The sequence below is a fragment of the Macaca thibetana genome, chromosome 1, assembly GCF_024542745.1.
Source record: "Macaca thibetana thibetana isolate TM-01 chromosome 1, ASM2454274v1, whole genome shotgun sequence".
Taxonomy (NCBI): Eukaryota; Metazoa; Chordata; class Mammalia; order Primates; family Cercopithecidae; genus Macaca; species Macaca thibetana.
Window position 1 is genome coordinate 120,937,727 of NC_065578.1, and position 16,979 is coordinate 120,954,705.

The following is a 16,979-nucleotide window of genomic DNA, read 5'->3' on the forward strand; positions in this document are numbered from 1 at the left end:
TTTTCATATCTCCTCACCTCCGATAGCTTGTCTCGTTTCCCAGTGTCCCTTCTCTTTCTACTGCCCTGTACAGCCCCCAAATCAGACCTGCCTTGCACCAAGGAGTTTTCTAAGTTCCAAAACTATCTACCGGCTCCTACTACTTTTTTCCTCTTCTCCCTCTACTCTAAATGGCTGTTTGATATGATCTAGGAATTTGTAGAAAAGTAGGCTAATGAAATAATTCATGCTAAAGTAGGAAAGGCTGACTTCCCTTATCCCTTCCAGAGGTGTTTACATTTTTAAAGGATTATTAATAATGCAAGTGAATTTGTAATTGGTGGGAGCTCTAGCAGTGAAACAAAATAAAGTGAAAAGTGGATATCATGTAGAAGGCATTTTGGAAGAGGTGTGTTGCAATCCGGGTAGAACAGCCCAGATAGGGTCTAATTCTTGTTCCATTCCTTAATGCCACCACCCCCTCCAACACATTTTCACACACATGTGCCAAACACATCTCATCAGTTACCTTGGCTTCTAGTTTTTTTGTTTTTTGTTTTTTGTTTTTGAGACAGAGTCTTGCTCTGTCGCCCAGGCTGGAGTATAGTGGTGCAATCTCGGCTCACCGCAAGCTCTGCCTCTCGGGTTCACGCCATTCTCCTGTCTCAGCCTCCCCAGCAGCTGGGACTACAGGCAAATGCCGCCACGCCCAACTAATTTTTTTGTATTTTTAGTAGAGATGGGGTTTCACTGTGTTAGCCAGGATGGTCTCGATCTCCTGACCTCGTGATCCACCCGCCTCGGCCTCCCAAAATGTTGGGATTACGGGCGTGAGCCACTGCGCCCAGTCTGGTTTCCAGTCTTTCCCTCATCAACCAGATAACTACTAGCATGATAGCATTTCAGAACTGGAAAGGGTTTTAGAGCTAATGTCATTAGCTTATTTTATAATTGAGGAAATAGGGTTCAGATAGCAAGGCTTGTGCTCACACACTGGTGAGTATAGAACAAGCACTAGAATGCCAGGTCTTCTGCCTAAGAATCTAGGACGTTTTCATCTATACTCCATGCTCAGCATTCATAAGTCTTGTAAAATACACTCAGAAATGCTCATGCATTGACCTTGTTCACATATCCACTTGGAATTTCTTTTTTCTCTTTGGAGTTGGCAGGTGGAAGCCATCAGTGCTGGAGGCAAGATAGTCTGACCTGGTGTTCTTACCAACATGTTCTGGCCTGAAGGCCTGGCATTCTCTGTCCTCTGCCAAGTGGAGGAATTGGAAAACTAAAGGTTGTTTGGGGGCCCGGGCACATGCTTTCTTCTTCATTAGCTACTTTCAGGAGATGTCATGTAGATTTTAAAATGCATGTGAAAATGTTAGGATCATGACTGCCTCTTTCTTCTTTCTCTCATTGAGCATTTGTATTTTCACTCTAACAATCGGAACAAGTCTTTTTGCTGCTGTAGCAGTACAGCATAGTGGTGGCGATCCTGGTCTCTAGAAAGGTAGACCACCTGGGGCCATATCTCAGCCACTACCTCCTGGCTGGATTACCTTAACACGTTACTTCACTTCTGTGCCTCAGCTCCTTCATCTAGAAAATAGAAACACTAATAGTTTACACTGTATGAGGTTGTTTAATATATGCAAATGCTTAATAAATGTTAGTTGTTGCCATCATCATTATCATCAATATCTATGGGCCTTTTTAGTTTGCTTTTTTATTTAAAAAACTTTTTTATACTTAAGAAAAGGAAGCTTTTCTGGTCTTAGCTACCTTTCTCCATTCCCTAGCAATCTGAAAATAGTGCAGTCATTGAAGGTTAAGTCGACCCTTTATGCAATTCTTACCTAGGAGGCCTCATTGTGTATAGTGAGTCACCACCACTTAGAAGTGGACGGTGAGTCAGTAACCTATTAAGGGGAGGTCAGAAGTTCCCCTGGCTCAAAATGAAAGCATTCAAACCCAACCCTGGGGTACAGAAAAAACAGTGTACTTGTATGGCTGACTAGACTTGAAGTGCCATGGACTACCTGGTCTACTCGAGTGAGAAGGCACAATGTGGTGGGTAAACGCTGGGGCTTTAGAATCACACAGACCTCAGATGGATTTCAGCTCTACCTCTACCTTGCTGTGTGACCTCAGACAAGTTGCTTAACCTCTCTGTGCCTCATTTTTCTATCATCTGTAAATGGAAATGATCTTAACAGAAATTACTTCATGGTATAAATGCATGGGAAAATGCTAAGAATCAAGTAAATACTAAAAAAAAAAAGTAATTATTTTCATTATTATCACCACATCATCATCATTAATGGGAGTCGGGACAGACAGTTCAGGGATCAGGGATAATGGAGAAGCAAATTAAGGGGAAAAATAACAGGAACAAGTCTGTGTCTTTGATGTGGTGAGTTTTAGGTAGTGACACCTCATTTCGCTAGTATTAAGTATGAAAGAAGTCATAATTTATTCTTTACTGCACCCCTACGAAGGAATGAGTGATGTGTGTTCACATAATTTCCATTTTGTAGAGGAAGATTCTGAGGAATAGAGTCTAAACAATCTTCATGAAAAAGTGCAGATCTGATTTAGCACCAGTTAGGAGCTAAGCTTCCATTCAGATCCTGTTGTATAGGGGTGACTCTTCTGGCCTAGGCAGAGGAGATCTTGTTAGGTCTGTGAGTCCACAGTATCTAAAAATATCAATGTCATGTAATCATCCTGTCATTCTTCTTCCTGATCTCAATTGGCCCTCCTGATTTCATGCCATCTGCAAATTTGCACATCCTTTGTGCTCCTTTTTGCTCACATTTTGTGCCTTCTTTTACCATCTCATTTACTCTGCATGTTTCAATCTCTCTGGGTTTCCATTTTTCTTCTTTTTTTAATGCAGTGTTGTTTCTCTCTCTCTCTCCACTCCTTTACAGCCCCCACCTCCTCCCTCCACACCAATCAAATTCCTGCTTGTTTCTTGCCATATTCATTATCCTACCTCATTCCCCTCTTATTCCTAGAAAACAGCACACAGACTCACCCTCCCCTCCTCCAACTCTCAGGCCCACCCTCCATAAATTCCAGCAGCCTGGCAATCAGTAACTTTAGCATCACACTTCACAGCTCTCCTAGTTTACACTACTTGTTACTACGCTCCTTGCTACTGCTCTCTAGGGTTTCTGCTAAAAGAAAAAAAAAAAAAGCTTCACTTTAAAAATATCCTGGGTACAAGTTGAACCTACAGTTAAGTTTACTCACACATTTACACATTTCATGATTTTATTGTAACTAGTAGCTCAAGTCCATGCTCAATTATGCAGTGAAAGAAGGCTAGATCCTCAGGAAACAATTTTTTCTCCATTGTAAAGAAGAAAAATCACTCAACAGAAACCCCAGTCCTGGGGCCACCCACCCTCTTATCTCCCTACTCCCCCAATCTCCAGCTAATGGGACTTTGTTTTTTCCTTTGTCGGGTCATTTATTTCACTTTTCCTGGCGCTGAGATGGCCTGAGTCTGTGTATGTGTGCACACGTGTGTGGCCACTGCTGTTCTTCCAAAGGGCTCACCTCTCTTCTGCCATTTTACTAGGACACAGGAGGCGGCTCTCTGCTCTCGCTCTCCCTCTCTCTTTTTCTCCCTGCCCCCAACTCAGCCTGGGCTTTTTCCTGTCTCTTAACTCCACCAGTGCAGCAGCAACTAGCTGAGCTGCTTGAGAGAGAGAGAGAGAGAGAGAGAGAGAGAGAGAGAGAGTGTGTGTGTGTGTGTGTGTGTGTGTGTGTGTGTGTGTGTGTCTGCGTGCGCAGCTAGGCCAAGCCTGCGAGCCTGCCTGTCACTGGAGAGTTTTAGTTTGCATTCAGAAGAAAGGAGGAGGGGAGACAAGAGGGGAGGAGGAAAAGGTGGAGGGGGGAGGAGTAGGGGGGGCGTATAGAAGGGAGGGAGAATGTCTTGTTTGTGGCTTGTCAGCAATTGCTTGAGACAAGCTTCCATGTGTGAAAGCTACTTGGCATGAATGCCTGGGCCGTACCAAGTGTCACCGCAGCAAGAGGGGGAGTCAGAAGAAAAACAGATCAGACCAGAGCAGACAATAGGCCCCTAAAGTGTTCCCCCTAAGTTGCTTTGATGTTGTCCTGGTGTCTTGATACCAGGAGGCCAGGGATTGCAGGAAAAGGGTCTTTTTTGTCTTCATTCACTTTCCCCCCTCAGTTTCTGAAATGATTCTCCAGAATTTCTCCTCATAAAAAAGGTAAGAGCCCTAACAATTCCTTCTTCGGTGGCAGGCTTGTTCGCCTGTGCCTGGAAGTGGGGGTCTCATTCCTGCGCTGCTCTGGAGGAGCGCTGGGGTCCTGCGATTGGAGCTCCTGCGTTGCCCCTGGAAGTCTTTCAAGGCGCCCAGGGCTGGGGATGGCCCCTCTTTCGAGGGAACCCCAGTAACACGATCTGTGCCTCTGGGTTGGTGGGGGAGAAGGGGTGGATGGAGAGGGGTGGGAGGAGGGTGTGAGTGTGGGAGGGAAAAGAGAGAGAGAGAGAGGGAGCGAGAGAGAGGGAAGCCTGAAAGAGAGGGAGAGAAGGGCAGAGCCTTCGTTCTGGGAAGCCCCAGCCCAGAGCCCAGGGAGGCCTTGCAGGCTCCAAGCTGTGCATTCTCAGGCTGAGCAAGGGCCGGCCAGGGCTCCGCCGAGTGACTGCAGAGATTGCATCGAGCTTTGTGTGTGCCAGTGTGCCGGTGGGTCTGTGTGTGCATGTGGACTTCCCACACACTGCCCTGGTGTGCCTTGCTGTGAAGGGGAGGCACCCCGATCCTTACCACCCCAGCCCAGACTCTCCGAGGAGGAGCGGCATGGCAGGCAAGAAGGGAGAGCAAGAGAACTCTGCCACAAGACGATCCAGAAACTTTTCCAGTCTCAGGGATTCCTCTGGTCGTAGAGACTGTAGAGTTGTGGGGTGCCCCGTGCCTCAATTTCCCCATCTGTAAAATCAAGGGAGCTGATCAGGGATGCTGTCTGCCTCCCTGGGATTGAGCGAAACAGAACAGATCACTGTGTCTGAAACGCGTGGAGAAATCGTCAGCTAGAGATGCTGTGGAATCACAGAGTAGAAGTGTTACCATTATTCTTGATCATCATCATCAGGGTAATAAAACCATCATTAAAGACACCCTGAGACAAATAGACTGAGGAGCATAGATCAAGTGTCTGAGCATTTCTAAGGAAACAAAAAGCCTTGTTCCACCTGTTGGCTTCTGTCCTTTTCTCTTGTGTCTTTTCGTTAGATTTATTGGCCGATTTGTACAGAGAATGGGGTGGGAGGGGTTGGGTTTTCCCCTTTCCTCCTCCTTGTACATATTTTTGTTTTGAAGAAGGTCAATGTAAGATGCTTGAGCGAGAAAATGTGCCCCCTGGTATAGTAGTTTATTCAAGACCTTGTGTTTTCTGGCACTGGCAGGGCATGCAGACACATCTGTAAACTCTACCTTGGAGGTTAAAGATTTTTATTGTGGCTTTTAGAGATTAAATGAGATTTATTTACAATTGCTGTTTATCAGAGAGTAAATATCTCACTGTGTGTGTATGAGGCTAAGAATGTGAAGGCTGTTTACTCGCTGGTGGTTTTGTGGATAAAACCTTTTCCTTTTTGAAGTGACATCTTGAGGGATGGAATAGAGGGCTAAAATCAGTGCCTAACATGCATCTTTAAAATCTTTTTTTGAAGAAAAAAATGTCTGCTTATTTTCTTGAGTTGTGGATTTCCTTTCTTCTGTTCCTACACAGTGATTGTTTAAAGGCTCTCAGTTGTAGCTCTCTCTGAATTCTCTGGGGGAATTCTGCTTTCTTACCTAATTCTAGGTTTTCTGTGACTCTGCTGCTTGTCCAAAAAAATCTGTAAAAGTCTAGGAGGCTGTGCCTCCTTCCATTCTAACTGCAAATGTTTATCAGACTGACTCCCTGTGATAGCTGGAGATTGAAGCAAAGGACCAGCCCTGGTTGAGAATATTTATGTGCTTCTCACAGAGGCCTGGAAACCTGACTTCTGAGTGTGGGAAAAGCTGAAGGAAAGCCATTAGTTGGCCTGGATCTGGCAAGAAGGTCCCCCTACATTTAATGTTTTATTAAAATAAAGCTGTATATATATATCTGAAAACTTAATTGTTTTCTACTTTATAGGCAGAGATCTTATCACGGTTGTTCCTGACAAGATTTCAGGGTCCAGATATGTTCCTAAAATGTTAGAATTTAAGGACTGCAAGGAAAAAGAAGTGTTATTCCATCATGTTATAGACGAGGATGTTAAGGTCCAAAAGAGATAAGCACTAATCTAAGGGGCGCAACAAAGCTGTGGTAACATCTAGACCACACCCGGGGGTTCAGAGTACCCGGAGGGTCTTCATGCCACGTACCTTTACCTCACACCCACATTTGATTTTACATACTCCAGCACTTGGCCAACCAAAGAGAGGCACCTTTTGTAGTTCTGCTTGCTGTGCTGGATTACAGCAGCATGCTCTGCCCTGCTCATGTCATCAAATAGCACAAATATGACAAACATGGGTCCACAACATGAATTGGCATAAATTCATTCATGTATTCATTTGTTCATTCAACTAATATTTTGGGGATCTTTACTCTGCAGCAGGCAAACACTGGGCACTGAGGATATAGGAAAGAGAAAGGCGGATATACCCCTGCCCTCAGGGAACTTACAGTCTTATTGGTATGATCCACATTAACCACATGGTCACACAAACTAGTAATCCTAATATTGATAATACTTATTGAACAGCATGCAAGTATTATGGCGGAGTGCATAGAGTTGCATAAGTTATTGACTCAAAGTGTGTAACTAGACATAAGCTAACTGTTCTCTTTCTCTTTGTGGCTGAGTTCCCCTTGCCCCAGCCAACTTCCATTCCTCTGGTGTCATTCGTACTCACAGGGAGCCCAGCAATTCCAAAGAGCAGAAAATTTTCCTTCCGTCTCTCATCATCCTTCACTCTCTCTCTTTTTCTCAGCACACAGACCAACAAATAATATCTGCTAAACCCCTACACTTGTACTGTGAAGTAACTTCACTCTTGTAGTGAGCAGCCTAACATTGCTACCTGGATAATTCATGTCGACTGCGGTTAGTGAGACTCTGATCTCGTTTTACTGATTCCATCGTTCTTCTAGGGCTGGTACTAAACACTCAGCTGCAAGAGTCTCCACCATTATCACTGTCATCTTGGAATTCCAAAGACAATATAATAAAATGACCTTTCCTACCCCTCCCAGCAAGGAAACATATCCTACCCCTCCCAGCAAGGACTCATAAAGGGAAAAAAAATTAAATACCTTTTTAGCAGATCTCTGGTTGTGTTATTAAAATCTGACTGGTTTAGTGATATCAAAGATAGAACCTTTTTTTTTCTCTCTCTCTCTCTCTCTCTCTCTCTTCCTCCTATTTGTGGCCTTTCTTGGAAAGAATATAGTGTCTGGTTGAAATGCCAGTCATTTCCACGGAGGCAGATTTGTGTTAATGCTGGCGTCACCATTTTCTATGTCGTGTCTTTCTCTAGTACTCAGCGGAGTTTGTCTTCAGTGTTGTCCATCCATCTTTTTTTTTAAGATTAATTTAATAGTTTTTTTAGAAGGCACACATGCCCACCCACACATAAATCATAGGTTTGATGCCTATACTTTAGGAACCCACACATAATGTGTGGTTAAGCCGTGTCATGAGAAAAATAAGAGTCAGTTCTACATACCCAGCATTGTTACACAGGGATGTGCCCAGCCCACATTGTAGCAACAACCTAAACCGGAGCTTGCCAGCTTGCTGTGGTCTGCATTTGGCACCTGTGGCCAACGCCTCCTCCTCTGAGCGGTATGCACTTCATTTGCAAGTCTTTGATCACTTCCGACATACTCTCCCCCACCCCAAGTGTGTTACTCACCGGGGAGCTGCCTCTTGGGGAGGCAGTCTGAGTTGGCATTGGAAGAGTAATCCAAAAAGAGGAGTAATCCAAGTGGGGAGTTGAGGAGTGAGTAAAACAAGGATCTGGTCAGAGGAAAGATTTAACAGAACTGGAGAGCCAGACAGCAGTGATACAGGCCATCTTTAACTCCAGGGGAAGAAAACTGAAGACTGTTATGACATTTTAAAGGGTGCAATGTGTAGGTACTCTGCATAAATAACTATTCTGGAGTCTCTAGTCCTGCTGAAAGTAAAACCAACACAAGGTGCAGGACATTTCCAAAACTCATTAGTTACAAATACGGCTTTTGCATGTAGCTTTACCAAAGGGGATTTTGTAGTTTTTCTACTCCCAAGAGACATAAATATAAGATGTACAATGGAAATTTTCTCCATTCCTTTTAATCCTTGACATTTTAATGCACTTTAAAATATCTGCCTAGTCCTCTATTATAACAGCTCTGTGAATTAAATAGTATTGTTATCCTTCTGTTATATTTGAGTAAGGTTATGTGACTCACCCAAGGACTCACAAGAAAATGAGGGGTGAAACTGCTAGCTAATTAAATCTCCCTGTTAGGCCATCTTTGCAAGAGATGAGAAGCAGAGAACAGAGGCAATCACCGCGACATTCAGATTAAAGGTACTGTGTTGACTTGGCATTAAAATAATTGCCTTGGGCCGGGCGCGGTGGCTCACGCCTGTAATCCCAGCACTTTGGGAGGCTGAGGCGGGCAGATCAGGAAGTCAGGAGATCAAAATCATCCTGGCTAACACGGTGAAACCCCATGTTTACTAAAAATACAAAAAAATTAGTGGGGCGTGGTGGTGAGCGCCTGTAGTCCCAGCTGCTGGGGAGGCTGAAGGAGGAGAATGGCGTGAACCCGGGAGGCAGAGCTTGCAGTGAGCTGAAATCGCGCCACTGCACTCCAGCCTGGGTGACAGAGCGAGACTCCATCTCAATAATAGTAATAATAATAATAATAATAATAATAATAAATAGTAATAATTGCCTTAGTTTTGCCTTCCCCCATCCTTTTTTTTTTTTTTAAATGGTAGGATTTAGAGTGTTCATCGAAAAAAGGATCCCTAGTTCTAGTTTAATAATGACATGTTTTCTACAAAGTGCAATGGACCAGCCTCTATCTTTGGTTTTGCCAGTCTATGGCCTAGAAATCCCCATTTCTACTTCTCTGGACCTCTCGGAATGAGGGAATCGGACTAAATCATCTTTAAGCTTCCTTCCAGCTCTGCTATTCAATGTTTTTCTGATTCTGTGAATAAGATACTTAATGAATCTGGTCTTTGGTCATCTTATATGAAGCCCAATTCAAGAACTATAGTTATTAAAGGGGAAAGGGTAGTGGGTTTTGTGGATATATAGGATTCATTCCTATACGTCTATATCTATCATACTGACTATGTTGACATTTTGAAGTGAAAAGCTCAATAGGAAGAAGTGAGAGTTTAATTTATATCTTTTGGAGAATTTGCCAGTCAGCATGCAGGCACATGTGCAAGAGACTAAAGAACCATTTCCAAAAGAAGAGGCTGTTTTGAATGCATGTTTTTCTGTATAAGTATGAATTTAAAATGGATGGGCACTGGGTACATCTCTTAGCTTTGCTGTTCTCACAGGCTTTTTCATAAAAATCGTGGGTTTTTTTTTTGTATTGTGCTCACATGTTGTTTTGAGGACGCAAAGGAACAGTGTAAGCAACTGTAGTGCTGATGATACATGCTATGGGTTTAACACTATGCTTTTGGGGATGACGGGATCATTGGCAATCTTTATGACATGAAACTCCTGAAAGAGATTATCTGCTGATAGTTACATATGTGTGTGTGTATATAATATACGTGTGTGCGTATATATTATATATGCCTTTAAGATATAAGTAATAATCTGCTTCTGAAATGTGATTGAGGGTGAGACAGAGGGTAGAGAATGAATAATGGTTTCATTAATCATGTCATCTCTATGAGTAATTCCAAGCACTATTCATTTGAAATTGGTTAAACCTTTGAAAATATATAATTTAAAAATTTTACACAGTGGCTCTTAATGTAATTTTTAGAACCCCAGAGTAAATTTTCCTGCCCTGTTTTAGAAATATCATCTTGTTTGGAGCAAGGGAAACCAGTTCAAGGTTGCTTTGACAGTTAGTAAACCACTGACTCAATTTTAATTAGTTTTACGTTTTATCATCTGGAAAAAAATAGTATGTAAGATATAATTACTTTCTAGCTGGGAAAGAGGATTTTGCACACTATATGTAATAATTTTTTGATTTACAATGTGTCTTTATTCTGGGTTGCTTAGAATTCCTGACATTGAATATCTTGTTTAATATCATAACAATAATAATAAGTAGATACATAAGAGAAATGTATTATTAACTTTAAAGACAGGAAAACAGAAATAGTTTAGTGAAGTGGACATGCCAGTAAGACTTTTAGAACCTAAGAATGTACTCTGTAGAAATTTGTGAAGTGTTTGGTTACCGATGAATGCTAAACATTATAAAGGGAAAAGGAAAGCATATTCTATATATTATTATTGCCAATCTAATTTTTAATGATCTAAGTAGTTACCAAAAGTAGTCTTAAAGATTCAAAATGCCTTTAGTTTAAAACTTTGGAGAGCTTTAGTAATTCCATGAAAATCACAATCACTCTTTTTCCTGAAAAATACACAAACTCAAAACTACCACTAATAGCATTTGAAGGAAACCAAGCCGTCATTTGCTCAGAAGAGAAACTTATGAACCTTGAGGTAACTTTTTATCTTGGATAATACTAGATATATTGGACTTTCTGTTATCCTTAGGGCTTGTGTAGTTAGTATATGTTTGAGGAGAGAAATTTTGCTGAGGGTCTGTGGACAAGGATCATTCTGAGTGAAGGTTAAGGTCATACTTTCTCCAAGGATGCTTGGATTGGTGGTTTACCGTATAGACATCCATGACACACTGGAGTGTTTAAGGCAACCATAGTCTAAAGAATTCAGGACTTTAACTTCTGTGCCAGTGCCCACGTTGCTGTCTCTGCCTGGAATGTCTTTTTGCCTTAACTTTTCCAAGCCAGCTCCAGCTGCTCCTTTCGAGATTGATCCTGGGCATTTCTTCTGGGAAGCTTCCTGGACCCAAACCAGGTCATTCCTGCTCCACCGCCTCCTAGTATGCACTTATGTGGCTCTTATCACACTGCACTAGAATCGTCTGCCTCCTGCTCTGGGCTGTGGTCCCTCAAAGGTTGAATTGTTTGTAGTTTTTGTACCCCTAATCCTTAGCATAGGGTGAAACAGAGCAGGCAATCAATAAATGTTGGTGAATGAATAAACAGTTCACACTGAAATAAAGCTTATTAATGAATTTAATTAAATATACATCCAGAGGCTGAGGTGGGAGAATTGCTTGAGACCAGCCTGGGCGAGATAGTGAGACCCTGTCTCAAAAAAAAAAAAGGTGTAAATACAAAAAGAATTGACAAGAAGAATCTTAAATTGCAACCTTGTGTTGCATTAAAAAAAAAAGGAAATTTCTCATAGGGTATTCGTCTTCTCTCCTGTTGCAAAGAATAAAATACATAATCATAATAAAGCATTTTGTATACTCTCAAATTCTTTCCTTTTCTTTCTTTCTTTTTTTTTTTTTGAGACAGAGTTTTGCACTGTTGCCCAGGCTGGAGTGCTGTGGCAAGACCTCGGCTCACTGCAGCCTCTGTCTCCTGGGTTCAAGCGATTCTCCTGCCTCGACCTTCCAAGTAGCTGGGATTACAGGTGTGCACCATGATGCCCAGATAATTATTGTATATTTAGTAGAGACAGAGTTTTGCCATGTTGGCCAGGCTGGTCTCAAACTCCTGACCTCAAGTGATCTGCCCACCTCAGCCTCCCAAAGTGCTGGGATTACAGGCGTGAGCCACCACACTCAGCCTCCTCTCCTTTCTCATGCCCAGCTTTTTCCCCCTAAAGCTTTTGTTTTTCACGTTTCCCATTCTTGGACCTTGTGATTTCCTATGAGTTTATTTTTTATGTCAAAGAATCACAGATGATAAATCAGTTAGTTAAGTTTGCCTATCTTACCTGCTATTTATTGATATGTAGGTAGTGACTAAAGAGGAGAAGTTTCTTCTAGCTCAGAAACAGGAAAAATCAAGAGATCTTTGAGGAAGTTTGGACAATCAGAGGATAGTAAGGTGAACGCCTGACTTCCAGGAATCTGAAGTTGTGACCATCTGAAACAAAGAAGGAGTCACTGTAATTTAATTTTCATTTTCTAAAAAAGGTTTTAAGTGCTAAACCGTCTAGAAAAGGGCTTCTGGTTGCAAAGAACTGACTCACTCAGGTTCCCTCTAGGGAAGTGACATTCACTGTGAAGATGCTCACAGATAGAGCCTGCAATCAGACTTGGAGACCTTTTAGGTGCTGAGGCAGCTCTAGGGACAACTTTCTCGTTCATATCAGTCTGATTCTCTCCCTCTGTGTTTGCCTTACTCAGGCTCTTTTGCTACTCACTGCTTTGATCTTCTAGCTTTATTCTGAGTAAGCTCTCTCAATCTCATAGCTTTTTAATTACACCCCTAATTGTTGCTTCTTTGACTTGTCAAGAGCCCCATGTCCAGAATCTACTCTTTCTACTCTCCCCGCTTCGTGGCTTCTCATGATTTCTTTCCTTCCATTCTTTCAGCTGCAATTTTCCATGATAATTGCTTCCTTCTCTCAGAATTCCCTAATTTAGATTCCCAAGAAAGGATCCAACTAACCCAACTCATCTTTTCACTGCCATGCTTTATAGGTTCTTAGCCAGCTTGAGGTTGGAGCTTTCCATGAGTCAGAAGCTCACCTCTAGTCTAGGGTGCTGTGGTAAAGGGAGATGGGTAGGGGTAGAGCGGTTGTCACTTGGTATAAAACTGGACTGTCTTTTAGTATGAACCATGGAAGGGCCATCTTCCCTTCCATGTGGCTGGCAAGGAACATATTTGACACAGCTAATATAAGCCCATTATGGAAGTCTAGGAAATTAAGGCTAACTGGATTACTAAAAATTAAAATTTTCATGGGTAACAATTAGTACAACTGAGATAAAAAGACCATGGGAACAATAGCCAATTTATAATAAAAAAAATTGGGAGAGGTAAGTGTATTAGAGTTAGCTCTTACATGAGAGACGTCATTTCATGTATTTATCAAAAAGCAAGAGTAGGTGAATAGTGAGAGTGAGAATATATTGACATGGATCCCAGAGGCTAGTCTAAACAGCAAGCGTAGTACTGGAATTGGGGACCAGGATGAGGATAAATAGAAATGCTCAACTCCGTAGGGAGCTTCAAAGCGTGTGCTTTCTTCCTGTGCTTTCTTCCTATGCTTCCCTGTTTTGTACTTGATCCAACTTGTCTGTAGCTTCTGGAACAGTCTGTCCTGAACTGGTTATGTGACCTTGGGCTGATTATTTGTTCTCTCTGAAACTCAGTTCATCATCTGTAAAATAGGGATAATAATTGTTATTTAAATAGCTTGTCTTAAGAATTAAATTAGATGGGATCATATATTTAAAGTGACTGATACACATTACCTGATATGTAAAAGGCACTCCATCAGTTGTAGCAATTATTCTAGAACATAAGGAGGAAGGAAATGTTGATGGAACAACATGCTGGGTAAAATTCTGCTTTTTATATCATTTATTCCTTACAACAGTCCTGAGGGACTTGTATTATTATTTCTACTTTATAAATGAGGAGACAGTAATAATAATTGAGTATTCACTATGTGCTACACACTGTGTTATACTCTTCCAGGCATTGTCTCATTCAAACTGAGATAGGTGCTATTAATACCTTCACCTCATAGTTGAGGACACTGTGGTCTAGAGAGTATAACTTGCCAAACCATCATACAATTAGCAAGTGACCATTAGAGTATAAGTCTATCTAAAGCTGGGTCGGTCTGACTGTAAAGGATTTCCAAAGTTATATAATTGCTAAGTGACAGAGTCAAGGCTCAGGTCTTGTTAAGGGCAGTACTTCTTCAGTGCACAGCCAGAGGTACATGCTGATTGAATGAAGGATAGTGGCAGACACACACCTATAAGGGTCTCGCATCTGACTCTGAATGCCATGGTTAGACAAGGGTAAGTTTTGGATAGGGTACTGTTATGGTTCGGCTGTTCCCTCCATAACTTAGGTTCAAATTTAATTGCCATTATGAGAGTATTAAGAGGTGAGACCTTAAAGAAGTGGAGAATCCTTAAGGGCTTCACTTTCATGAACGGATTAGCGCGATTATCTTGGGAGTGGGTTAGTTATCGACGGAGTGGGCTCCCGATAAAAGGATGAATTTGGCCCCCATTTTCCCTCTGCCATGCCTACGTGTTCACTAACCATGTGATGCCTTCTGCTATGGAGTGACCCTCACCAGATGTGGCCCCTTGATCTTGGACTTTCCAGACTCTAGCAAATACATTTCTTTTCTTTATAAACGACGCAGTCTGTGGTATCCTGAAATGGACTAAAGCAGCAGAAAATGGACTAAAGTATAGATTTTAAAAAAGTTTTAATAATTTAAATATGTCAAAATAAGGTCTCTGAGACCTGAGGAAGTGATTTAACAAACATGATAAATATCTGTTGTATGTCAGACAATGAAAATGAGCTTGGCATTGCAGGGTGCAAGATGATTGAGGCTTGAATCCCTACCTTTAAGGTGCTTTCATCCTGGTGGAGAGAGACAGATATTCACAGAACTAATTATAAAGCATATACCAATGGATCAAAAGAACTGTGGTAGTCACAGGAGAGAACAATTAATTTGGTGGTGAAGGGAATAATGGTGGAAGGAATTGGGGAATGCTTCATGAAGGGGATGACATTTGCAATGGTCCTTGAGGGATGAATGTGGAAGTACTAGAGGTCTTCTATAGTTTCCTTTTTCTTCACTCCAGTGGTTTTATAAAGGGTGATATAAAGTAGCATTGTAATGACTGAATAATAGATTGAGGCCAGGCGCAGTGGCTCACGCCTGTAATCAGCACTTTCGGAGGCCAAGGATGATGGATCAACTGAGGTCAGGAGTTCAAGACCACCCTGGCCAACATGACGAAACCCTGTCTCTACTAAAAAACACGAAATTAGCCGGGCGTGGTGGCGCATGCCTGTAATTCCAGTTACTCGGGAGACTGAGGCAGGAGAATCACTTGAACCCAGGAGGAAGAGGTTGCGCTGAGCCGAGATCACACCATTGCACTCCAGCCCGGGCAAAAAGAGTGAAACTCTGTCTCAGAAAATAAAACAAACAAAGATTGACAGATAATAATGCTTTCAAAGGTTGGTTTCTTTGAATGAAAGCGGAGAAATATCTACTCTTACTAACCATAAGAATATATTGGCATTTTCCTAGTCTGTACTTTCCCAGAGTTCTATTGAAGGAATCACACAATGAAATACCCTGTTCTGTGCTTTCTAGGTTTGGGTTCTAGAGTTGAACAGCAATCTAACAAGGGCCTATCAATCCCTGGTGTGACCATATGGGACACTAGTGTGAGTTCTTGTAGTACAAAGGAGTACTAAGGTACTGACAGATGGGTCATTTATTCATCTAATGTTTGAGATTTTAGTGTGTAGTTGGGAATTTCCAATTTTTTTTTTTTTTTTTTTTTTTTTTTTTTACATACAATACCAGGCTTTCTGGATTTGGTGGGTTTTTTGGAGACAGTCCTCATTTAAAACATTCTGCCTTGTCTCCATAAGTATATTCATGATTGGTAGTCAATATATTCTGGTAGCTGTTCAGGTGTATTGAGTTTTCACATCCTAATCCTGTTTAAAGAGAACCTAGTAGGTGTCTTCTGCATTATGGACTGTATTCCCTTGCTGTGACGAAGTGCATACTGACTGGTCTTTACACTGTAAGGTAGAACCCCAGCTAAGCTCTCTTGTTCTGTTTTGGTTTGGTTCTTTGCTCAGCTTCTTTTTTCCCAAACTCTGCAGATGGACATTAGACTCATTCTTCTTTCAAGGTCTGGCTCAAATGTCACATTCTTCACAGTCTTTTTCAATTCCTAAAGCCAGAGGACTCTTGTGTCCATGTTATCTTCTACTTTGCTTAGAATGATCATATTAGCTATACGTGTTCACTGTCATAAATCCCTTACTAGAGAGTAAACCAGAGGGTAAGGATTTAGGTCCTATTTACCTCTGCATCCCCAAGAGCACCCAGCAGAGTTCCTCTCCTTTCAAGTGGTTGTGCTCGAGATGTTTACTGAACCCAACTGAATTGAATTTTTGGCTTCATTGGATTTGCTTTGAGTATGGTAACATTAATGTCTGTGCCCCAGTTCCCTTTTGGAAAAGAAATGCTGCCTTAAAAATAAAAAGCATCTTAACTGATTTTGGGATGAAAGACACCACGTAATATAAGCAGTAATTGTAATTATTATTAATCAGCATCATTAAAATAGTATGAACTGATAGGATTACTTCCTTTGCTTGCTTTTGCCGGCAGAGTTGGCAGGTTTGATAAACTAACTGGTCTTTTCCCTCTTTAATATCTATGATTCTTTGAAATTTTATGTAGACAAGTGCAAACTAATGTACACTGGAAGGAACAATTGAAACAGCTCATACTCACTGATGGGCTCTGAATTACTCTACTTGTAAGTGCTCAGGAAAAAGATCTCAGATTCATTGTGGATTGCTCAATGGAGACATCTGCTCACTGTGCAGCAGCAGTCAGAAGAATGAATGAGATATAATAGGCTGTATTAACTTTGAGAATGGGATAAAGAATAATGCAGAAAATAATACAGTGTGCATAATTTGGCATTGACTATTTCTGTAATTACAATAAAACATTTTAATGATATACATTGATGTTATGACTTCACCTTAAAATCAGAAATCAGCACTGGGTCCTTTCATTTCAAAGAAAACAAAGCAGAACTACAAAGGATCCAGAGAAAAACAACAGACAGTCTCAAAGACATACGGGGATTTGTCTGTAATGAGAAACTGAAAAGACAAGGACATTTTAATTTTGGGTAAAGGGAAAGATGAC

The 16,979-nt window shown here is 41.5% G+C and overlaps 1 protein-coding gene across 3 annotated transcripts in view; it reads left to right on the forward strand.

Moving 5' to 3' along the window:
- Positions 1–3,834: 3,834 nt before the first annotated feature.
- BCL9 (BCL9 transcription coactivator) overlaps positions 3,835–16,979 on the forward strand; it is an 89,176-nt gene continuing 76,031 nt past the window's right edge. For all 3 annotated transcript variants that reach the window (XM_050749427.1, XM_050749440.1, XM_050749448.1), the window contains exon 1: positions 3,835–4,220. The gene's annotated coding sequence lies outside the window, so the exon portion shown is untranslated. The remainder of the gene's footprint in view (positions 4,221–16,979) is intronic.